The sequence below is a fragment of the Anas acuta genome, chromosome 17 (assembly GCF_963932015.1).
Source record: "Anas acuta chromosome 17, bAnaAcu1.1, whole genome shotgun sequence".
NCBI classification, from domain to species: domain Eukaryota; kingdom Metazoa; phylum Chordata; class Aves; order Anseriformes; family Anatidae; genus Anas; species Anas acuta.
In genome coordinates, this window is record NC_088995.1 from 4,910,945 (window position 1) to 4,933,153 (window position 22,209).

Below are 22,209 nucleotides of genomic sequence, written 5' to 3' on the forward strand. Positions count from 1 at the left end.
GCCTCATGCTGCCATTCCCTATGTGGCTGCACAAAATGAGGGTGTAGTCAGACTGAACATCGGTAAGAAGGTGGAATACAGACCTCATTTTTTGAGGCAAGCTCCTGAGTCGTTCTTCACCCTGTGTTGTAATTTACTTTTGTAGCTAGAAGGTTAATTGCGTGCTACATAGAGCTGTGGGCTCTCTGATTGAAGGTGCTGTTGATAGCTAAGTGTTGGTGTAGCTCTGATTTAGTTCTGCTTACCAGAGTGATAAATTATGGGTAGGTTTCTGAGAGAGGACTGTTGAAGTTCACAGGCTGCTGAACTTAGACCTGCTCTCCAGGAGGCAAAGCCTGGTGCTTACCTAATGCTGCAACTCTCACGCTGAGTCAGTATTTCTCTGGGAGTCTGCCTGTCATCCTCCGGGTTTTGTGCTGTGACTGAGCATCTCCTTCCTTTAGATCCAGTCCCCAGATTTTACCAGCATTGATGATAATAGCTCTGCAATGGGCAGGCTACTTGGGAAATGAATAGGCAACAAAATGCCTCCAACACAGAGCTGTCTGCTTAGGAGGAGGTGACAAAAAAGAGAGAGATGTTTTACTGACATGATGCTGCCACCCAATGCCATGCTGGACCTCCACTGCCTATCTGCTTGCAGCCACAGTGAGAGTGAACAGGGGTGTCCTGGCAGGGCCAGGGAGGTTCTGGGGTCTTGTGCATGGCGAGGGGTCCCCTGGGGCAGTGGGATGGCTTTGGGGCTGGTGTCTGGGTCCTTGCTCCAGGGATGTACTGGGAGGAGGGAGCTGGGCTGGGCTGGCATTGCCATGGCTGCTGCCAGTTTGCTGGCTACAATCCCTGTGCTGACAAATGCCAATATTGAGGGCAGCAGCTTGATCAAGAGGATGGGTTCATGGCATTGCACTGTCGATGAACATCCCACATCACATGTACTGCAAACAAGGTTGTGGTGCCGTGATTGCAGCCACAGCCCCTGGGTGCAGTCTGTGACATCCGACATTGGTTTTCCATCTTCATTTTGTGCTGGTCCCGTACATCTCAGTGTTGTGCTCAGCACAGTGGGGATAATGCCATTGCCCCCCCCAAAAAAAATGTTATTACAGACCCTTCTGCCAGCCTGAGGCTTCACCATCCCCACTCTGTCCCCACATCAGGCTCAAGGAAATCCCCCCGAGCCCTTACCTGTGCATGAAGCAAGGAGAGGCAGCTGCAGGGCCAGGCCAGCAGCAGGAGGCACTCAGCAGATCTGCCAGAGGCTGTTTTCAAGCTGCATCTTCCATCCTTTAATGATGGCTCAGAGATACTCCCATAGGAGTGGTGGAGGGATCCTCACCTGCTCCAGGCAGCTTAGAACAGAAATTAAGTGGAAAAGGTGGGTTGTAGTTAAAAACAACACTTTAGATTTAAACAGAGTGCTCACCTCTTCCCTGCAAGCATTGCTTCCCTCCTTCCCACACCCTGCTCAAGGCTGGCAGGGGGCTGGCTGAGGGACCCTCAGCTTGTCCTGTCACCTGCAGAAACTGCTTCCCTTTGCCCTGCACAGAATGGCCCTGAGTTTGGAGAGCTGCAAAGGAGCCTGCACTTCACTCCATTATAAATAGCAGCAACCGCAAAATTCCTGCAGTGCTCCTGGAAAGCCTTAAAACTGTTTGTCCAGAGGCAGTTAAGATTGATGAGAAGGAATAGTGACAGGCTGGGTGAGCCAGGGGCATCAGGACCCTCCCCAGGCATAAGGTGGATCTCATTTACTCCCTGAATTAACCAGGATCAGTGTCTGGGAGCATCCCTGCTCCCCTCTCCTTCCCTTTGTATCTCAAATGACTCTGGCATCTTCTTAAGCCCTGTTTAGCACCTAGAGAAACCATCTGGATACACAAAAGGCACTTGATAAAAGCCTTCCTCTTTAGTACAGAGCAGAACTATGTAGGAAAAATGTGCTCTGAATTGGTTAGAGACATATAGAAAAGTCCTTTAACAGCCAGCACTTTCTGCAGAAAGCCCAAGAGAAAAATCACCACTGCATGCCTTCCTGAGAAAGGTATTTTTTATTTAAGATACAAAGCATTATTGTGTTTGTGAGCTCCCCTTCATCTGCATTACTCCACTTAAAATCCCATTTAAAAAATATGAAATAACTCTGTTTTCTTTAAAGATATATAAACCCTGTTCCCAGAGGGATAAAAGAGCGACATAAAAAAAGGGACAGCTTTAGTAAAACAGCACTGCCAGGGGGCATAATAAATACATAAATTACTCACAACCAGGAAGGCATACTCACAAACTGCAGAACAAGCTACTGGAGCACAGAAATGTCTTAGCAGGCTGAAGAGAACCAGCACAGTAGTGCAGTGCCCAGCTGCCTGGAGCTGCAGCCCCTCCGCTGCCCAGTGGCAGTGGTCTCCAGGGGTCACAGCAGTGCTGATACTGCCAGCCTAGGAATTGTCTGTGGGTCTCTAATCCCCAAATATTCAAACCTGTGGCTTGAAAGAAGCTGCAATGCTTCTGGAGCACAACATCTGCAGCCCAACAAACTCCTGTCCAAGTACAATGGCTCACAGCCCTCTTCACCCTCCACGATGCGGCAGACAGGGCAGGCAGTGGTACCACAGCTCTGTGGAAAGGGGGATGTGTGGAGTAGGGATGCTCAGGGAAGCCTCAGGAAGCCCAGCAGCCTCCTGCCATTCACCCACTGGACCCAAGGACCACAGCCTGGCACCCACGTCACTTTGGGAGGCTTGTTGTGCCTCCCTCTGTTCTGGCTGTTCTCTTATGCTTGTTGGTTCCTTTTCCCATCACTTATTCTGTTCTACTCCTCTGAGAAAGGAAGAAGGTATACATCTCAGTCCTTGTCCTTGAGATGCTCACAGACAGACAGTGGAGATGCTGTGCTGCTCAGATGGTGCCGGGGAAGGAGAGGAGGAAAGAGGTTTGCTGCTCGCAGGATTTCCTACAGCCAGCACCAGGAGGTGACAGCAGCTAGCAGGCTGGTAATATGCACCCACTGGCTGCTCGTGTGCTGTTCTCCAAGGCCGACTGCTGAAGTTCAGGTGATGAGGCTAATCAGCAGCTCCTCTGATGTGCTCACACCTTGCCCAGGTCCCAGCAGGCAGGTCACCATACTGCCGCTCACAGCCCATAGACCTCCTACACCTTCTCCTTCCCAAAGGATCAATAAATAAAGAGCATACCTACTCTATTATCTGTGTTAATGACTATTGTCCCAAGATGTATCATCTGGGTTCACAGAGGAGACTTTGGTTCCACCACCTCTGCAGCTCTCCTTCGGGTAGTTGTACACTGCAATCAGATCACCCCTGCACCTCCTCTTCATTAGATGATGAAGGCATCCCAGCTTCACAGTTCCTCCTTGCAGGACAGGGTCTCTAAGCCCTGACCCACCCTGGTGGGTCTCCAGCAGATCTCTTCCAGTCTCTCAGCATCTCTCTTGAATGGGGGCAGCTCAAATCTGAGGACAGAGTTGCAGGCAGGTTTTCCCCCAGTGCTGAGTAAAGGGGCATAACACTTTCCCTCAGCACACCAGCCACTCTCCTCCCAAACATTGCCCAGGGTGCTATTTGTTTTAATTGCAATGAAAGCTCACTGCTGGTTCATATTCACTCTGGCATACACTATAACCCCCAGGCCCTTTTCAGCAGGCCCAGTGTATCAGCAAGCAAGCGGTGCATAGCATGGTCCAGCTTCTCAGCAGTCTAAATCCAATGAAACTGAGCTAAGGTTTCTCATTAGAGATACTGAAATGGTCCCTTATATACTGAATTATGCATTCATGATGGCAATTATCGTCCATCATGGCTTGTTATGCTCTCTTTAATTGGTTAATGATTTTATCCGTACACTGAACATGCACAAACATTGTAGTTATTGTCAGCACAGTTCATCCCACTTACTTTTAGAAGCTATATTTAGATATTTTCTTCCCTGCATTTCTTTTACCATGCGATACCTCAGGTGTCTTTTGAGTCTCTTCATTGTCCTTTGAAGGATTACCAGCATCACTCCTGCTGATTATTACCTGTGTGCTCATCAGTTGAACTCCTGAGTTCCCCATTAATTCAGTTGCAGTTAAAATAACCAGGTGTTTTTTCAGGACCATACAGCATTTTTTTAGCCTGCTCTTTTCACCACTGGAAGTATTGGCTTTTTTCAGATCTGTCTTTTAATATATCTTGTGCATTTAAATAAAAGGACTGGAGATAGCCTATACCCTTATATCATACTTACTCTGTAAAGTAAAATAGGACAAAGAATATGTAGAGGAAATAGCAGATTCCCCATGAGATGCTGATGTCTCCAAAGTGCCTACAGGGAACCTGTCTCTTTATTTATGGTCAAGCACCAGGTCACCACATATGCAGGGGAATAATATCAACCCTAATGAGACTGGAGCCACTCTTGCAGCACCAGCATCACAGTACCAAGGCAGAGCTGGGCTTTCTCCTGCATTCATGAAACCATACACCAGGAAGAAGGTAACAGTGAGGACAGTATCTTCTACACCCTCCACAAACAGGGCTCAGTGGAACTGCACACATGGGCTGGCTGAGGAAGCCACAGGAATGGAAAAGGCTCGGGGAGCAGGAGAGTTGGCCCCTGAAAGGGGTAGATGTGCAGAGCTGCTTCTCTCCCCTCTCCCAGCTCTGTGTTCTCCCAGCACAGTTCAGGATATCCTCTTAGCATGTTTGTTGGAGACCGTTCTGACATTTCAAAGCATCATTTTGGTTAGATTACTGCATTACATCCTTAATGCAGCAAGCGCAAATTGAAGAGTCAGCAACTCCAAATGTTAGCTTCCAGGGAGCATGCTTTATTATTATAAATTCCTAACCACCTTCATTCATTTTTCTTCGCTGTCATCTCAATTGTTCTCTCCTCTTTCCACCCTTCTATTTAAGGTGCTTTGTTTTTAGCAGATCCACCTTTATGGGCTTCTGCACTCTACTGCAGCTCCAGCTGTGCCTCACCTTGTAGCTGGGCTGGGCTGCGGAGGACCAAGACAGACAACATCCTGCAGACAGCAGCAAAGAGTAGTCCTCTATAAAAGCTGCACAGAAAATGAGGAATATGAGGTTTGAAGGCCTGATGGGTCATAGGCCAACAGATGAACCTGATTTCTGCTGGCATGATGCCTGCACTGGCCCCAAGGCAGGGCCAAGGGTGGTTCTGCATGGAAAAGGGCATCCAGATCACCTCATCTTCTTATGCAATAAAGGGAAAATGAAATTTGTGTATGAAAAGTGATGAAAATAAAGGAGACAAATGATTCAGAGCATCACTCAGTGCTGCTGAGGGCAGTACAATGTCTCCTTTAGCATGGAGCAGTGCTGCTGGGCTACACAGTATCTCCAAAGTATCTCCATGTGCTGTGGCAAAAGCCCACGGATTTGAACACAGGAGCTACTGAAATTCAGCTGTTTCCATCAGGGAAACTTCTGTTCTGACCCATAGTTGTAGAAGGCGCTTTTTTTGTTTGTTTGTTTTGGTTTGTTTTTTTAGCATTAGTAAGCAGTTCCTAGAAAGCAAATGAAGCAGTCCAATTACATCTGGCTTCTCCCAGGAGGTCTCTGAGTTAGTAAAGTTAATTAATTAAGGAAGGCAGCAAACAAGCTAACACAAGGGGAATACATTACCTTCCTTAGCTCTGACATTACATTTGCTTTTGTTCATCCTGACTCTCCTGACATTGAGTCTGGGCAGCAGAAGCTAACGAAGGGACACCCAAGCAGCTGAGAGATAAGAAAACCTGAGGCATGGAAGGGGAGAAGCATGTAGCAAAAGGAGTTTACTGATCCAAAATACTGAAAGCTGCCTCCTGCACTTACTTGCCATGCCACAATTTCTACCCCATGGGCTCTGTCAGCATCTTGTCTTCACTCATTGCAGCACTAGTGCATCTTTGAGCATTTTCCTCTCCACCACTCGTTTTCTCATCCTGTTCCTGTATTCCCTGCAGCTTGGCCAATTTACAGCTGCCCCTTAACCATTTCATGAATTAACCCTTCTCCCGCTATATATTTTTACATCCACTTCCAGAAGATATTATGAACCCTTCTCCAAAGCCACCTGTGCTATGACAGTCACAGAACCATGAACCATGGCCAGCCTTCTGCCTGCTACTTTAGTACTCATCTGCATTCTCAAAGCAAATGATTTGATGGCAACTTTTTTGGAGCGGAAACTGTCCAATCATCAGATACGTACATGGACTCCACAGTGGTAATCAGGGCTTTATGAATCTCCACATTATAATGAATTAATAAGATAGCAATTTATCAGCCTGACATCTCTTCGTCTAACAGGAATAAGAAACAAGGGGAAGAAAATGGATGCTGAGCTTTTCCCCAGACTAAAGTATTTGTGCCTAGTGCTGGTGAACCATAAGATAAAGCAGCATAAAGGTTTCATGGGCTCTTTCACAGCCTGGTTGTGCTATGCTTACAGATTTCTTCCTAGCCCAGTGTGTTCCAAGTCCTGAACCTTGAGTCAGTGTAATTTTCAGCCCCTGAACCTCTGCTTTTACTGCACTGAAGCTGTGCAGAGCAGAAAGTCTTTCTGCTGTAGCCTGGCACAGAAGGTCTGGCCCTGCATTTTGATACCTGCAGTAGGATGCACTCTGCTAACCAACTACAAAGGGCAAGGAGAGTCTGAAGGGACCCCAGTGTTGCCTTAGAATAAATAAGCCCCTCAGCTCGATCTATTTATCACAGGACACAGCTTAAACAGGAATGCATGTAGGAAGGCTACAGAACAAAATGATGAAATGGCAGGATCCCTCCCCAGAATCAGCCGGCGTTCCCACAGGTGTCCTAAGGGAACTCCAGGACGAAATAGCTCTTATAGGCAACCTCTGGCTTAAAGCCACCACAGGAATAGAAAATTTTTGCAGGTTTTGCTGTTTTAACTAATGACAATTCTAAAAGACCAGAATCTTCAGGCATTTGTAGGGAAATGGCTAAAGCTCATGTACTGGGAAAGAATCAATGCAGCTTTTCTCAGGGGAAGTCAGGCCTCTACCAGCCTCTACCAAAGGAGCCCACAGTCATCTTCCAGAGGAGACCTGCTTGATAAGGTCTGCTCATAAAGAGCACATGGTGAGGTTCCCCACAGGAGGTTTTTAGAGAAATACAGCTGCCCTAAGAATAGAGACAGATAATAAATAAATAATAAATAAATAAATACATGCTTAAAAGGCAAGGTTCTAGGAGTGAATGGGCAATGTCACAGTGGAGGGAGGCCAGCAAGGAATTGCTTGGGTGTCTGCCTAGCGTCTGTGCTGCTCACCTTACTCATAAACAACCTGGAGAACAATGTGAGTGCTTTGGGGAACAGCTTGCTGCCGAGGCACTGTGGCTCAGGGGGCTAAGGATGAAGAGCTATAAAAGCACAGTGTGATAAAACAGAAGGTGAAGTTTACTGTAAATAAAAATGTAAAGTCAAGTGCACAGGAAAAATACTAATTATACATCTCCAGTGATGGTCTCTGAGTTTATTACTGTCATTCAGGAATGAGGTAGTAAGATTTTAACAGCTAGTCCCATGAATGCATCAGCTAGCACATAAGAAAGCAAATCAAACTATAGAATTAACAGGACAAGAGTAGACAGATACATAATATATATATATATGTGTGTGTGTGATACTGATAAAACCATGATAAACCTCTACCCAAATACTGCATAAACTTCTGGTGCCTCCCATTTGACATAGAAGAGCTGGAAAAAGGTGGAGAACATTGCAACAAGGTGAACGAGGTCATGGGAGGGCTTCTGTTTGAAAAGCAGCTGAATAGTTCAGGAGATTTCAGGAAGAAATAGAGGTGACCATAAGAAATATCATCTGATTTTATTAAATCCTGTATACCTTAAGGGAAGTGTCTAGAGAAGAATTGCTTGCTCTCTAACGTTAGTTTAGCAGGCATCCTATGAAACCTGGAAATAAAATATATGAAACAAGCAAAAGGTGGAATTCCTTCACACTGTATATAGTACAGCAGTGGAACTCCTTACCTCAAGATACTGCAGCTACTAAAATTTAAATACATTGAAAAAGCCACTGAACAAATTCATGTAATAAAATTCTATCCTGGTCTAATAAATACGAAAGTGCTGCCAGAAACAGTCTGGGCCACTTGCTGCTGGTGAAGCTTTCTGGAGAAGCACTGCTCCATGCTGATCCAGTTCCCCCAGGCTCACCATGGCACACACCAGTGCACAGTGGCTCTGCTGGAGCCAAGAAAATGACAAGAAAAATCCTGCCACGAAAATAAACTATACCTAAACCTAAATCTCTTCTGGAAATGGAGATGAGGGAAAGAAGGGATCAGAACCAGGGAAATTAGGTGATTGCAGGGGCAGGGGGTGAAAAAACAAATACAGTAGAAGGTTACGCATTGCATACAGGAAGAATATTAACTGTGGAGATAGAGGGATGATGGCTCTTCTGGCTACAGCAACAGGGTATTTCAACATCCTCCTAGGAGGGCTGGGCAATAGGCTGACACCAACCAACATATCAAGCCTTCCCCAGAGAGGAAAGGGCTAGAGGTTAAAAGGGTACAGGGGAGACAGACAACTCAGGAAAAACAGGGAAAGGCTGTGGAGGTGGCAGGGCTGACCAGAGATGGACAAGGAGAACAGCAGAGATTGGCAGCTTGGTACATCAGCTCTCCCAGAAAACACTGAAGAGATTCTGGACATGCTCCACAGCATCCTGCTTGGAGATATGTGCAGAGGAGAGGAAGTGGGCCCTAATTTCACTGCAATCTCCTCATTCATCCTGGTCATATGGGATCGAGTTAAACAAAGACAAAGTCTCACAATTTATTAAGATCTCAAATGGGGAGAGGACAAAGCTTGAAAACTTCATGGCTAGGATTAAAATAAACAGGTCAAGGGGTGCAGAGCATAACAGGAAAAGGGGTCAGATCTTGGAGGACATACAGGAGATAGCTGCCTTAAAGCGGAGATGAATGGGGCCAGTACTTCTCCTGTTATGCTTTATAAAAGAGGTAAGAAGGGAGATATGGCTGCTCTGAGGATTAGAGAAGGATGAAGATGAAAGATGCAGGGAGTAAAAATCATTTGCTGTCTTCTCTCAGGTCTTGGCTCAGACCAGCTCATGGGAGACTACAGAGGGCAGGAGCAGCAGCAGGACAGGGACCTCCTCCTGCTCCAGGTTGCAAGGAGGCAGGATGTTACTTTGACCTTGTACAGCCACTCTCCTCTCTGCTCTACAACCTCTTTGTATCAAAGCAGCAGTAGAAGATTGTGGGTGATAGAAGGCTCTGGATGAGAGACAGGAAAGTGAGAGCACAAGTGTCCAGCAAACACAAACCTGGCAACCCTGACAGCACTTCATTAGAGAAGTCAGGTAACATTAGTGTGTTCACTCACTCCTCCGAACAAAATAAAGCTCTTCTGCATGCGTTAGAAAGGCAGGGCTGCATGGCAGAGAAATCCTGTCCCAAGCTCTTTTAGCCATGGTTTCGAAGCGCTGCAGCTCTGCTGTCAGCAACCGTCCTGCTGGTGTGCCTGCAGGCAGCTGCAGCTTTATGCATGTGGAGGGGCCACACACTGGCCCTTAAAGAACAGAAATGCAGAGTGTTTGGTTTACTTTCTAACGCCAAAGTATTGTGAAACTGTGTTGTAAGATCTCTCATTTAAAATCCCTGTCTGTGGGGTGGGACAGTTGGATAAAGGGATGGAGGAAAACTGCCTGCTTTGGATCTCAAACCATGCAAGCCTCCCAGTAGCCCTGAGGTGGTCATTAGGAGCTCCTGCCACAGTTGTAACGTGGGCTTGATCAGAACCAGCTGTTCTCCTTTTTGACATTGATGGTTTTCAGCAATGACAAACCTAACTCCCTGGACTCTGGCCCTCAGTAAAAAAGGCCTGAGAGGCACTAATAAAGATGAGCACTGTCTGTTATCCATGTGGCAAGCCTGCCAGAAGATGACAGCACTAAAGAAGGGACCACATCTTTAGACCACACATGATCCAACGCCGGGCATGCTGGCACCCTTCCAGAGAGGAAAGACGATTAAATTCCAACCAAAGTAGTTCTATACATTTGTTTTTCCCCCAACAGCAGTCAGGGACCCATGCCACCAGAGGGATATCTCAGGGAAAGGACAACCAGCAGCTGAGCCACCAATCCTAACAGCAAGTGAAATCGTTATCTTGGAACGGTTTCTGATATCCCCAGCTGCTCCGAGCCAGTGACCTTTTCAGCATGTTCCTCTGCAAGGGTGAGTGAGCAGGCACCTGCCACGTGCAGGCACAGCCTCGCTTTCCCCCTCTGCCCTTCTGCACGGCTGCATTAACCACGGCCACCATCCAGCTGGGCAACGTATGCCTGCAGCCCGAGATCTTCATCACCATTTACGTTTTCGGCTCCCTAAGTCGTGACAGTTTCCGGATGCTTGTTCCCATGACTGCTAAACTGTCCCCCCCACCCCTTGGCACTCGCAGTCTGGACCAGTTTCAATGGCTGGGAGCAAAATCCTCTCGTGTTTCTCCTGGCAATAAGAGAGATGTCACCTCAGCTATTTAATTTGGGGTGAAAGCATAGAGCTAATGTCTCACTTTCTGTACAAATTAGCTTTTTTGCCCTGAAGTTCTGGTCAAATTCCAGTGAAGGTAATTACACTGAGTTCACCTAATTCCCCTAACGCCTGAGCTGAAGACATTATTAAGGAATAATTATTTCTTAATTTGCTTTGTACTGTGTCAAATAGTTGTCATGTGGTACTGCAAGGGTGGCTGCGTTTTCACCATGGTCACAAAGCGGCTGATGACTCCGTAATATTTCTTGGCTGTTTCCATGATGTAGCACTTATACAGCAGATTTGGAACTAAAATTTAATCCATTATAGCTGTAAACAACACACTCCGATGTGAAGCAGGTGTAACCTATGCTGTCTGCTGAAAATATGAAATAATAACTCTGAGAAAATGGTGAAAATCTAATAGCCTGCCTAGCTATTTGTCAGTGTGTAATGTCCCCTGCATGCTGCTGTTACAGGGAGGGTTGATCTTTCTACATATGTGTCCCTCTGCAGTTGCTGGAGCTTTCATCTGCATAAGCAACAGAGCCCACATCACCATCTGTCTTGTCCTAAAGTACATGTCCAAAATAGGTCAGATGAACAGTGCCTGAAGGTACCTTTTTTTCTCCAGATACTACAAAGGGAGCCCACAAAGATGTGATCAGACAGAGGCACTTAAAAGTAGGAGGAATAAATCCTCCAGTGGATATCTTACCATGTATTTGAGCATCCTCACTGATCTCTGCCTAAGTTTACTCCAAAAACTAATGGAAGAAGACAGGAACACTGCTAACTCTGTCCCTATATATGTTCATCCCTTGCATGTCATGTTCTGCAGTGTTCACATACGACTTGCATGTTCATTCACATCAGCTATGAACTGACACAGTGACACCACCATCAGGTAAGGCCTGGTAAAGTTGTCCATTTACTTTTTCTCAGTCTGAACGCAGACCTGTGCCAAGCCAGTACCCTTGGACACAATTTACCTGGTCTCTGCTTCTGTCTCAGGGCAAGAGGGGATTGTCTTTAGTCAACTGAGCACCTTGTATTTATTGGGGCATGATGAGTCCTGACAAGTGAGAAAATGTGGTCCAGGTAATGCTGAGTGGTGAGAAACTAAAGGGAAATTTTGCAGTGTCTGAATTCAGTGTGTAGAAGCAAGTCCTTTTTACCGAAAGGGAAGGTGGTGAGCAAAACCAGGCAATCCTCAACCCCATCCCCACCCCTGCCCCACATGTAGTTGACTGGAACCCTGGAACAGTCATTTGCTATACCTATTGACCCCACAGCCCACTTGAGATCATCAAAGGCAACAGAGCCCATTTGTCTGTCCTTAACTCCTTCTGAGACAACATGTCCAGAGAGCTATTCTCTTACAGGAGCTTTTCTATCCCGTAACAAACTGCATTCAGCATAAAAGCAATTCTATACAAGAACAAGCTGCAGGCTATATTTCTTCTCACACCCTAATCTCTCTGAGAACAGAAATGGGCAGCAGCTTGGGAGTCTGGGGTGTCTAGAGAGGAGTTCGGTTTATTGCCTGGAACATAACCCAGCATAAATGGAGCCATGATGTATATATGGAATTTATTCCAGTGAGACAAGGACAAAGGCTATTAGGAAAATGAGTTGGACCTTTCTGATAAGCTGCTACTTTCATTGCTTACTGAGCATAAATCACAGCCCCCCTGTGAACCTGAACACATTTGATTTCCCTCCCTTACCTTCTCTCAGTAAGATCTGTTCTACCCGGGATTTCATAAGGGTCCAGAGGCATCAGTTTCCAGCTTCACAGATAAGACTGTAGGAGAAAAGTCCAGAGAAAACAGTTTATTAGAAAGCTGGCAAATGGGGATGATGGGACAGTTCAAAGAGGAGAGTGCTGCAGACATGTACGTGGATGCAAAGAAACGTGTGCTCTGGAGGAGATGAAAGGGGTAGTTGTCACCCCCATCCTAGCTTGTCATCCCCTCTCCTAGCACAAAGGAGCCAAGGAGTAAGAAGTAACTGCATGGAGAAGTGAAAAAGCAGAAATACATTTTGTTCAGACGCAACACACCAGTAGTCCTAGGTACTCACTGCAGCAAAATGTGGGACAGAACAACTCCCAGAATCGTCCTTTTAAGTAGCGATCAGACAATAAGAAATTCATGTGAAAACACATCAGATTAGATCATCGGCTTTCACATTTCACCTTTTGTCCTGACAGTAGGAAGCCATTTCTCCTCTCCTAGCTGCTTATACAGACCTCATGACAAGCCTGCTGCCCCAACAAGGACCCGGCAAACCCAGCAAGCTGGTCCACCCTAGGCTGGAAATTCGTGTGTTTGGTGTTGTGTTTTTTTTAATGTGTATTACTACCTGTATGGTCTGGTCCTTCTGACAGGAGCCACCACACGCCACTGGGATAACAGCCAGAATTACGCTGACTTCCTGCCCTTCATTTTAAAGGCGAATCCCATCTGGTTTTGGTTTTCTCTTTGGGGTGATTGTTTACTCTTTCTTGAAAGAGGTGACCCCTATTTCATTTGTCACACGAGTTGTAGGGAGGCCGTAGCAATCAGTCAGTGCCGCTGCTGATTAAACCTTGCTCTCAGCAGGGAATTCAGCCTGGGGGAGCCTCGGCTTTTAACAGAAACTAATCACAAAGTTAGGGTGAAATACAAGGTTGTCTCTTGTGTTGCCAATGACCGTGTTCCCTGTGCACCCTCACTGAAAATCATAGATATGGTGTTGTGTTCAAGACTTTGCCTGTCAGACATGCTATTATCCTTGGCCTTTGATTCTGCGCTTGTCAATCAGGCCAGGAAAAAGCATACAAAAAAAAAGTCTTCTGGACAGATCCATTGAGACAAAACAGCAAATGTTCAGCCTCTGACATTTTATTGCAAAGATTTAGCGGGTCTAATGAGTAGGACAGGGCACTGAAACACCGTGCAAGATCATCGTTCTCTGACAGGGCCTGAAGGTTAGAGCCCAGCATGCCAAAAATCTCCATCCCTGCTGGGCTGGGGAGGCTGGGGAGGTCTCCTCCTCCTCTGCCAATGTTGGGGTGGCTGGAGACTCAGCGGGGAGCTTGAGGAGAGGTGGGTTCTGTCCATGTTCAGGGTTAAAGGCTGTGGAAACCCTGCTCCAAAAGGTGGGGTGGACACCCCCTCATCAGGGGCACTGCTCCTGGAGGCTGGCAAAGTTGGCTGAAGATGAGCAAAAATTCCAGCATGGGAGAGAGAAAATCCTGAGGGCCCTGCTGTGTGTGCCTCTCCTCCAGAGTAATTTCTGAATGGCTGAGCTGCAGTTATCTTTATTGAAAGCCATCTCACTTCCCAAAATGTCTGGCTCTTTGGGGTCAAGTTCAGCATACTTCATCCCAAATACTATGTAATCACATCTACGCAGAACTTCGAAAACCAGATGGCTGCTACAATGCTGATAGGGCATTTTCCAGAAATTATTCCGCTTTCCGCTGATGTGTAATGACATGTTTGAAATATGTGGTTACGGGATTTTAGTCTAGAGCTGGGATAACACTACATAGTCAATCTTTTCTCAATATAGGGATTTTTTAATCCATAAACACATCATGTTTAAACACTGGCTGGCAGAGGCGGGTCTCAGCAGTCTGTCAGCTCGCTGTAGAGGGGGCTGGAAGCAGGCAGGGTGACGAAGAGCTGTGCCTGGGTCACTGCACAGTGTCTGTGCCTCACGAGGGTGGTGACCACAAGAGTGACTGCAGTGAGTCAAAATACAGCCCTAGAAGGAAAGCAGCCTTCTGTTTTCCCAATGGAGACGGTCCCCCACAGATCACCAAACAGAGAAATAATTTCCGTGAGCCTTACTGGATTTATATGAAAGTAGGTTCTGAATTGCTTGAGGTAGGTAATCAGATATAAGTCATTATGCGAATGAAGCAAGTGCAAATGCTAAAATTATGGCATTAGAATTCTATGGAATATAATTATAAATTATAATACATATAATTATAATATATATAATTACAGGGGAACTCATAAGAGCAGGTCTCTTGAAACTTTTGCCTAAGGAATATGAAAATATTGAAAATGACAAGGTAACGGCTGTAGAAACAAGAGCACATCACAGCATTATCAGTAATCATTAATATAGACTTCCTGATTGTGATAACAAATGAAACCCTGTTGTTTGTCAGGCTTCACTTACAGAAAAAAATGGCAAACCTTGGTAGGGCAAAAGAGTACATATACTGTCAACGACACATTAACACTACTTCTTGTGAGGAAAAATATTAATAAAGACCATGTGTGTTTTCCCTCACTGTTGACGTGTAATGCTGTGGAAATAACATTAAAATAATGTGTTATACATTGCTATCTATTTGATTATTTTCTATATAAGAAAGACCATACAGTGTTTCTGATACTGATATTTCAAAATATCAGAAAAAAATAAAAAATTTTGATCTTTTGACTACTTACCTTCATTTATAAATTCTATGCTAACATTAACTGTGGTAGATAACACTGACTACAAATTAACAGGAAATGAGAATGGATATGTGCCCTACCAGCTTACATAACTACCAGCTTACATATAGCAAAAATAACAGGGTATGCCATAGATGTGTCATCATTTTGTCTTGAAAATCATCAATAAATAATTTCAATCACTCTTAATTTAAGAAAAGTCTTTCAGCACCACAGAGATCTTTCATTTTGGCAGCCCTGAGCATGTAGATGCACTGAGGTATATCCCCACAAGACTTTCCTTCTCTCTACCGTGCAGCTGAAGGGATCTTTAAATGCTTTCCAGTTATTAGAGGTTACTTCTATGCATTGAGGGAGGACTTTTCACATTGCATTTTTGAAGTTATTAAACAGCAATAAAGCTGGTGATGCAGAGGCCCTCTTTATAATAAAGCAATGCATACATGTATATTTACTCATTTCTTGAGACACTAAAAGCTTTTCTTTTTATGACACAGCTAATTAAAACAGTCTCATCCTGTGTTCTGTTTATGAGGTATTTGCAGACCTCAAAGTGTGCAATAAAAGAACGAAAAAAAAAAAGAAATGGTGACAGATTATTTGACCACAAATAAGGCTCCTATTAAAAACTCAGACAGTGGCAAAGTGGAAAAGAAGCACAGGAGTTTCAGCCCATTTCATATAAATATCTCGGAGTGAGGGGGTGAAAAAATTCTTTTTCTTTTTCTTTTTCTTTTTCTTTTTCTTTTTCTTTTTCTTTTTCTTTTTCTTTTTCTTTTTCTTTTTCTTTTTCTTTTTCTTTTTCTTTTTCTTTTTCTTTTTCTTTTTCTTTTTCTTTTTCTTTTTCTTTTTCTTTTTCTTTTTCTTTTTTTTCTTTTCTTTTCCTCTTTCTCTTCCTCTTCCCTTTTCTTCTTCTTCTCCTTCTTCTTCTTCTTCTTCTTCTTCTTCTTCTTCTTTTTCTTCCTCTAAGAGTGTTTAGGAAGTTTTAAGTTGTTTTGTCTGCTTATAAGAGTATTTTCATGGACAGAAAATCTCAGTACAGTGTGTGTGAACGGTCCAGGAGTCTGATATGTGGAGAAGTCTGAAGTTCAAGCTTCAAACCCTTTCTCTTCCAAATTCTTACATCAGAGGTGTATTGTCCAGATATCAGTGGAAAAAAATTTCTTGAATAACTAAATATGAATAGGCTGCAGCAATCTATGAAATATTGATTCTGTTAAGGCTAGCCTGCAAATTCAAGTTAATCCTGTCTGTACATGAAAAGAGTGCTTTACAATTCATTAAAAATAGTACAGGTGCCCCAGAATGCACTAAAGGTGATTAATATGTACCACTTTAAATAATATACCAGAGTTTACAAAATTTGAATCATTTATGAGAACATTAGTAACATCTAGCAGAAAGAAAAATAAATGAATGACTAAGGAAAACAGCATTTTTCTAAATGTTGCTTAACATAAAACAATATTTCCTTCTTTCCAGTTGGTTGTACTTCATCTTTGCAGAACCTCAGAATTTCTGAAGTTGGAGGCATCTCTGGAGATATCTCATCGAACCCTCTGCTCAAGCTGGCTGCCCCGGGCTACATCCAGTCAGGTTTTGAATATATCATAGGATGGAGACTTCACAAACTCTCTGAACAACTCATGTTAATCGAAAGCTTTTTTCTTAGGTGCAAGTGGAATTTCCTGTTTTTCAGTTTGTACCCACTGCCTCTTGTTTTGCCTCTTGGCATTAAAAAGAGCCTGGCCCCATCTTCTTTGCATCCTCCCATCAGCTATTGGTACATGTTGATAAGATTCCCTTGACCCTTCTCTTCTTCAGGATGAACAGTCACAGCTCTCACAGCCTCTCCTCTTCTGAAAGATGCTGCCACCCCTTAGTAACCCTATTGGCCTTTTGTTCCCATGGCATGCAGCAGAAGTGCAGCAGGACCTCCAGTCCCAAGAGGAAAGGCACTGGAGGCTGTGGAGCTGTTTCTGAACACCTCCTGAGTCAGGGCAGATGTATGCCTTGTGGCAATTGTTTCAAATCCAGTTTGGGGTCTGGAGGCATCATTAACTAAAAGCTCAACAAGATGCAATAAGAAACAAGAGCTTGTCTATTCAGTCCCCAGTGCCTCACTGTCCCCATCCTAGTTAGCGTCTTTTGCCCGCACTCAGCCACATGGTAATTATTTGCCCTGCCAGGTCTGCAGCAGCAGAGGCAGGATTTATCACTTGTGCAGCCACCTCAGGCAGCTGTTAGATGAAAATGGAAAAAGGAGCCCTCCGTCGTCCCCTGGGGACCCATTGAGACAGAAGCTCCAAGCATCTGTTGTGAAGATGGACAGTTTTAATACCATACAAGAGCCCACAGACAGTTGCCCTGACTGTAGTGTGTTCGACAGTGCTGACTTTGCTGGCGCATGCCTGCTCTCACCTCTTGATATTTTTATTATTTTGCTGACAGTTTTTCTTTCCAGCTGTTTTATGAGCCAGACTTTTCATATTGGTTAAAGCCCAGGAAGCATCGAGCAGGGCCAGGGTTAAAGGAGGTCAAGGAAGGAGACAGGAATTGGAGTCTGCAGCTAGGATGTTTTATGTTTTCCCCACACCTAGCTCCCAGCTCCTCCTGCCATTGCCACATGATGGATTTGCTCTCAGCTTCTCACTAGACAGCTTGCATAGCAAAAGCACTGAGAGAGCAATTACATCCAGATGTGGGGTGGGTAGTTTTAGCAAACTGGACACCATTTGTAACTCAACAGCAGCAATCGATACTGAGAGCTGCATTTGGGGTGGAGCAGAGAAGGTGGGAGCACACAGGTGAGGCTGCCCTGAAAGGCACTGCTGGCTGTGGTCAGAGAGCTCATCATGTTCTTCGCTTTAGGGTGTGAAGAAGGAGTGGCAGAAGGTGAGAGTCTTCCTTTATTAGCCAGCCTAAAGAACTACTTGAACCAGAAATGCTCGGGACTATCTCTCCTTCTCAATTGAGAGTGGTGCATCACTGATGTCCCCACGGAGAAGTCTTCCGGAGATTGGAAGGATCTGCTGGACTACGCCCAAAACACAGGCTTGAATCCTGGGCAGAGAGGAATGATGCCAACCCTTCCCCTTGTATGCTCTGCAGGATTCATCTGTGAGTTCACCACTAGAGGCAGATTTGGCCAAATTTTGGAGACCTGCTCTAGCCTGGTGCTTGTCTCTCACCCTCCTAAGAATCAACATTAGCCTGGGAGGAATTAGGGCATAGTCTTCTGTCCTTCATGTGCTGTAAATACAATAGAGAAGAACACAGTGCAGAGGAGACTCAAGCCATCCAGCCCCACCCCACCAGCACCCAAGGGGACCAGGAGCTCCTGTGGAATTGGTGATTCAGATCACCAGCTCAGCAGGTAACCTCTGATGCTGTCGAAGTCTGGCCTCCTCTGGGTCTTTTGCATTTTTTGTGTTGTCTCAAGAGAAAAGAAGAAAAGAATAAGTATTATGCTTTTTGCCAGAGCTCTGCACTTTTACTGTTCTCCAGTGATATTTAGCAAAAACCACAACCTTGCAATGACATGACATACAGACTTAAGAAGAGCAGCTATTCACCTCCTGGACAAACATTTAGTGTCATGACAGCTGTGAAAGAAGTGGCTAGATACCTCCAACGCTGATGCTACACAACAAAGCAGAATTATGAAAGCCTGAAACATTCAGACAGGATATGTCATACGTGAGGAAAAGGAAGGAGAAAAAACAAGCACATCCCAGCTGACCTGACCATATCTGCTCCATCTACAAACCTGTCAGTAAACAACAACCCACCAGTCTCTTATAGCACCAGCTGGGATAGGTATGCTGCTTAAACACCCTATTTCTTTCCAGTGGAGCTGTTGATTTGGAACCACGCCACTGACAAAGATGTTTTTCTGTTCAGCTTATTATGACACAGCAATACAGTCATTAGCACTTCATACTTAGTGACAATATTCTTCCTTTAGAGACCATTATATGACATTATGTGGCAGGAATGATCAGAGTGCTTCTCAAGGGGACCTGGTTATTTTGTCCAAAGAAACTTATGTTGATGTTAAAGCATATACTAGAAACACACCAGCAGCAGCCATCAGGATCAAAACCAAGCCCTTGTTCTGTACTGCCGGCCAGATCAGCTCAGTACGCGCACCACTCTGTGTGGTAGGTGGTAGGCATGGCCCAGGCACAGCATCAAAGCAATGAAACACTTTGGGGTCTCTCCCTGCAACCCTGGTGGGTTTCGGTAGGCAAGATGGGAAGAGTTAGGTAAAGCAACGGGGCGACCTGTTCTTACCTCAGCATTCATTTGATCAAATTGCTGAGCCCCAGCTATTGAATAAAAACAACCATTTCTGCTCCTGGACACATGTAGGGAGCAAGGCTGGGTGAATAATTGATTTTTCAGTTCAACTACCAAGTTAAAAAGTGAAAAAAAAATCAATTTGATCCAAACTAGAGCAGATTTTTTTTCGAGTTTTCTTGCCAAAAAGAAAAATGAAACAATTCCACTCCAGTGATTAAAAACAAAGTTTCATTCCTGTTTGGGCTGTTTTGAGCAAAAATGGGATGTCCACAACACCTGCAGCTTGGAAACCAAAGTTTTAACATCTTTTTACACCCAACAGCCTCTGAAGTCCATCCTCAGCATAGCCTGGATCTGTGTCTCAGCCCCGTGTTTGATGGTGAATCTGTTCCACTTGTACTTTACTGACTGGAATGAAAATGGAAGGCGGATGTCTCCTCCACAGCCGTGACCCTCTGGGAAGCAGGGTTGACCTCATCCACCAGGTGAGTGTTTTGGTTTAGGAGACACAATCAGGGCACGTAGCAAAATCCACCTGCAGGTAGAGGAACTCAGCAGAGAGGCGGATCAACCCAGCAGCTTAGAGCTCTGCTCTGAATTAAGCAGAAAGTAGACTTAAATTGGAGAGAGCAATTTAACCTGCTAATTGAAGGGGAGGAAGCGGCTTATCTTCTTGAAACTATTTCTTAGTTCACTTTTAATGGACAGGACTTGTTACAAAACAGTTACTCTGAAATGCAGATCAGAGCAAAACATTTCAGGTTGGTTCATTCTGCCTCTGAAGCTCACTTTCCTGCGTTGTCACTGAACCTCATGAAGACAGTCCATCAAGTCTCTTTGCCATTTCAATTTAAATACTTTCCCAGTGCCCAAAATTGTTACTATTAAGTTTTAATTCAACCCCTGTAGTAGCAGATAGCATTAATGGTCCTGTCAAGATAGGTAGAGCTGTTTCATTGGTCCACCTACTACCAGAAGACAGGACTCAAGTATATCTCCTGTCTTATCATTAGGTAGATGAATTGTATTATCTGCAAAGAAAGACTCATCAAGTCCTTCCTGAACATCATTAAGGGAAAGGGATGTGGGGACGTCAGGGAGAGCGATGTGAAAATAGAAGCATAGCAGCAAGTGCTAACACTAATCAGCTTTTTTTTTTTTTTTTTTTTCTTAAATCAGAAACACTAGCCAAGGATGCAAGAAACCTAGATATTTATTTTCTCTTCTGCTTCACAATATCCGAAGACACATCTCCTGTCTGCCAGACAATGCTCTTATTACCTTCTCAAGCAGCTCCTTGGCTAAAGGTGGCTGGGAGGCAGGGGGTAGCATCTTTTCTCCCATTTTTGGAAGCTGGTGCCCTAGAAATAACTCAGAGTTTAGGCTGAGGGATGAAAATCATTTTGCTTGCATGGCTGAATGCCTGAGGGGATGTCCTTACTGCAGGATGTCACTTTAGCACTAACAACAGGCAGTTTTTTTCTCTAAAGTACCTTTGGACATGGGGCTTCTGCACTTCTCAAGATCCTGTCAAGTTACCCTGTGCTGCTTCAGCAGGTATTTTTTCCAGCGAGCAGAATTGCAGCCCATGCTCCAGCCCCCTTGGTTGTTTCTGAAGCTGCAGCTGTGGGGCTGCTCCCCAGCACCTAGGGACACAGAAGGAGTTGTCCTGGGAGGAGGCGGCCGCTGCTGACTCTCAGAGCCCTGCACAAGGACAGAGTAAGGCAGAAGATACCGGGGAGCTCTGCTCACTGGCTTTGCATCTGTTGTTCGAAGAGAAGACAGTGCTTCCCGAGGCTGCCAGTCTATCACCTTTCATCAGTGCAAAGTATGTTTCGATCAAGAAATGAAATGTGCAAGCTGAGGATAATTGCAGGTTGTAGATGGCGATAATAGCTGTAATTTGGATTGTGGAAGCAATAAACCCAGGCTCAATCACTGGCAGCTTTATTTGGGAAAGAGCCCAAGCTGCAAACACCGAAAATGAAATTTATGAAAAAAATATATTTCGTGAAAAGTAATTAGCATATGTCTGTTGCTGTGTTTGCAGGGGACTAAGTGCTTCCAACTTTCTGCAGGCTAAGCCTAGATGTTTGTTTTAAGAGAAGGAGGCTGGGGTGAGAGGGGCTCTGCATGCACTTTTGTGGGCAGCCAGCACAGCCAGGATGAGCCACGGTGTGAGGCTTCCCTTTACTAGTGGCATAGATTGGACACTGAATTTTTAGGCAGCTAAGGTTAGGTTGGGATAAATGTTACTTCCATTTGATTAACTTTGGGTCATCAAAGTTACACTGTAAAAAATAAATCACTTCCACCGAGGTTGCTGTATTCATGCCATTGGACCGTAAAACATTTCCAGTTGTCCCCACTGCTGACATCTGACTCATTCAATGCTGCTCCAGCTTACAGCATGTGCTCAGCAGGTCGTATGATAAGGAAAATCCATCTCATTTTCTTTCTTATGTCTTTCTTTCTTCTTTTTCTTTGGCAGTCCGGAGCTTTCTGTTAGCTTCTGTCTCGTTTTAAACACCTCAGGTAAAGCAAGACCAAAAAATAAATAAGATGTAATTAATAAAGTGAGATTCAGAGTGAATGAGACTACTTTGATTTTTGACCAAATTCAACTAGTGCTCTGTGCATAAAGTAATGGAGGAAATAGAAAATACATAAGTGTTCCATTTAGACACTTAAAACAAAAATGCTGTGCTATGGAAATGCAGGAACACTTTAATTTTGTCTTCTTTTTTCTTCTTTTAAATTAAATTGCATCTTTGCAATGTAAAAGGGGCCAGAATCAAAAGAGCAAAATGTACATAAACCAGGCAAATAGCCAAAAAATAAAGCGCAGTATTTATCTGCCTCTTAATGGAAACA